The sequence below is a fragment of the Echinops telfairi genome, unplaced genomic scaffold (assembly GCF_000313985.2).
Source record: "Echinops telfairi isolate 266 unplaced genomic scaffold, ASM31398v2 ScPeMD7_7400;HRSCAF=8409, whole genome shotgun sequence".
Classification (NCBI taxonomy): domain Eukaryota; kingdom Metazoa; phylum Chordata; class Mammalia; order Afrosoricida; family Tenrecidae; genus Echinops; species Echinops telfairi.
In genome coordinates this window covers 43670617-43672904 of record NW_022111300.1, presented here as the reverse complement: position 1 = coordinate 43672904, position 2288 = coordinate 43670617, and the positions used below count along the sequence as shown (strand labels likewise).

At 44.8% G+C, this 2288-nt stretch overlaps 1 pseudogene; it reads right to left on the bottom strand.

The window, feature by feature from the left end:
* Window positions 1-899: 899 nt before the first annotated feature.
* LOC115871731 lies at window positions 900-1019 on the bottom strand (annotated as a pseudogene).
* Window positions 1020-2288: the final 1269 nt, after the last annotated feature.

Below are 2288 nucleotides of genomic sequence, written 5' to 3'. Positions count from 1 at the left end.
TATAGGATGCACTCGAACTGCCCCTGTGAGTTTCTGAGGAGCAGCTGGTGGTTTCTAACCGCTGACCTTGAGGGTAGCAGGCTAACTTGTAATCCACTACACCATGACCAGTTAATTAATGGCTTCCAACTTACAAATATTTCCCATGACTATTGTTTATTCTACAGACATTTGTGGAATACCAACTCCAGGCTGACCCTAAGCTAGGTGGCAGTATGCAAAAGATGAAAGTGACACAGAGCCATTTGATCCTTGAAACAATTGTGGCCATTAGATTTTATGTCAACTTGAACCTGTTGGGAGAGTGTAGGGGCGTGGTCCAATCTATCAGTCAGGTCACAGCCTGATGATGCCTCCCTGGGGGTGGGGCCTTTTTCTAAGAGAGATACTGGGAACTCATCTCTGGCCCTTCACCCTCCCTGCTTTCCAGGTTTCTGGATCTGCTTCCAGGGGTGGTCTCATGTGAGCTGCTAACACCGGGAGTCAATCTGGGAGCTGTTAGCGCTCAGCCATATTTCCATCACCTTTGGATCCATGTGGCTCTGCATCCACCGGTCTATGATCTCCCTGTTTCCTGCTTTACCTTTCTGTTTCATCAGCCTGCAGGTGCGTGAGTCTGAACAGGGCTCTGGCTAGCATCAGGCACAAGGACTTGAGCTGGACTGGGCTGGGCTGGCTTCATGATATAAAATCACTCTCCCCCCTCCCCCCACTGAAGGGGGTGTATCATTCCTGGAAGTACTGCAATACCAGGTGGATGCGTAGAGTGGACGGAGCAAGCTTGCTTCCAGGGGTGGTCCCATGTGTGCTGCTAACACTGGGAGTCAATCTGGGAGCTGTTGGCGCTCAGCCATATTTCCATCACCTTTAGAACCATGTGGCTCTGCATCCACCGGTCTATGATCTCCCTGCTCCAAAAATCCATTTAATACATTGTCCTCCACTAGAGGACATATCAGATTTTAAACGGATAAGAACAGATACTACACTTGATCTTAGCCAAAAGGCCGAGAAGCGATACTGTAATACAATGACTTCTTGATATAAAGTTCTTTCTTATTCATAGATGAGTGTCATTGGTTTTGTTTCCCTAGACAACCCAGACCAACACAACAATCTATAAGACAAGAAGGTTCATGGTTGTTGAGTAACGTCCAATGGACAGCAACTCTGTCCAGCAGGATGAAACACTGTTCAGTCCTGTGCCAGCCTCACAATTGTTATATTTGAGCTCACTGTTACAGCCAATGTTTCAATGATTTCATTGAGGGTCTTCCTCTTTTTGCTGAACCTCTGCTTTACCAAGCACGATAGCTGTTTCCAGGGTTCGCTCCTGATTACAGGTGCAAAGGACATGAAGTCTTGCAATCGTCATTTCTAAGGAAGCATTCTGGCTGTATTTCTTCCAGGACAGCTTTGTTTGTTCTTCTGACAGTCCATGGTACTTTCAATATTCTTTGCCAACACCACAACTAAAATGCATCAAACTTTGGTCTTCCTTATTCATTGTTCAACTTCCACACGCATTTGAAAAGCCCATGTCTTGGGTCAGGTGTCCCCGAGTACTCACAGTGACATTCTTGCTCTTCGATATATGGAAGAGGTCTTGTGCAGCAGATTCGCCCAATGTAAAGCATCGCTTGATTTTTTAGCTGCTGCTTCCATGAGCATTGATTGACGATTCAAGTACGATGGAATCTTTGACAGCTTCGATCTTTTCTCCGTTAATCTGTGGGTCCAGTGGTGAGGATTTGGGCTTTCTTTCCCCTGGGCTGGAATCCACACGGAAGGTTGCGGTCTTTGATCTTTATTAGCAGGCATCTCACGTCGTCCTCACTTTAAGCAAGCAAGGTTGTGCCATCGGCATATCACAGATTGTTAAGGGACGTCCTCCAACCCCGTTGCCATAGGCTTCTTCAGGTAGTACAGTTTCTTGAGTTATTTGCTCAGCCTACAATTAAATAAGGATGGTGAAAGGACACAACCCCGATGCATACCTTTTCTTATTTTTAACCATCTGGTATTCCCTTGTTTTGTGTGAACAACAGCCTCTTGGTGGTTCATGTATAGGTTCCAATGTTATTCATAGTTCGTTACAGTCCATACATGAGTAGACATCTTTCTGATTATGCTAAACAGGGTTCTCTAGAGAAACAAAACCAGAATGCTAATAATTTTATATATATTTATATAGATAGATGGATATAACACAAGAAATAAACAGTTAATTAATCTATAAAGCAGTACAAATGGCTCGGTGCAACTCACTCCCCTGAGACAGTTGTGAG